This window comes from Montipora foliosa, chromosome 7, assembly GCF_036669935.1.
Source record: "Montipora foliosa isolate CH-2021 chromosome 7, ASM3666993v2, whole genome shotgun sequence".
Classification (NCBI taxonomy): Eukaryota; Metazoa; Cnidaria; class Anthozoa; order Scleractinia; family Acroporidae; genus Montipora; species Montipora foliosa.
Window position 1 is genome coordinate 15,155,579 of NC_090875.1, and position 1,025 is coordinate 15,156,603.

Sequence of the window (1,025 nt, forward strand, 5' to 3'; positions counted from 1 at the left end):
TACTTGAATTAGTATTTCGATTGAGGGTTGAATTGAGGTCGATGCAATGCTGCAATGTGATCTCATCTTTGAAGACTGTGAAATGTTCCAAGGCAAGTTCATATAATATCCACTCTTTCAGCTTCTTTGATTTGTGCCGGGTTTATTCTAGGTTATAAATAAAGCAGTCATGGGAATTTTCACAAATCACTGAGCCTTTGAACAAGAAAACAATAAAGGCAGTCTAAGAATATAATCTAAGTGACAGTCAAACATACATTCTCTATTTTCGATTCCCCATAATACACTTTATTTGCCCCGCAAATTTTGCACAAACCATTGTTTTCAAATGCTCTTGGGAATATGCAGTGTCCCCAAGAGCATTTGAAAACAATAGTTTATGTAAAATTTGGGGGGCATAACAATACAATGAATAGACGGCATCAAAATACAGCGTTATTTTAAATATACTCAAGTATAAGATGATCTTGCTCTGGAATATAAAGTTAAGTTACTTACTGATGAACGTTCCAAGGAAAGGCCCACGAGTGGATCTTAAGAACTAGTTATATATGAATTTCAAATATTCATATTCAATATCCACCGCATAAAATTGAGGAGGGCATTGGGGTCTATTAATTCTATATATTAAAGAGACAGAAGCCGTTGGAGCCACGTAAGACATAAAAAGAACGACAAAGGAGTTCAGTGGAACATTTTTTTGAAAAATCATTTCGAATTTTGCCTTCAAACTCGATACACTTTTCCCCATACAAACCCTTTTATGTTCATGTTCAAATTACGTGACGCGCGGCGCTGTTTACGCTACAAAGTCAACACATATCGTAGAGGTTAGGATACCTATGATATAAAATCCGCAAAAGCACCGTGCATTTTTGCCGAAAACAGAAAACCAAATGCTAAAAAAGGAAAAACCGCAAACCGCAAACCGCAACAGACACCAAAACCGATGTTTTGCGGTACAAAAACCGATAAATGGCCAAAACCGAAGATCCCGACGCTTCCCTCATTATTAATCGTGCTAT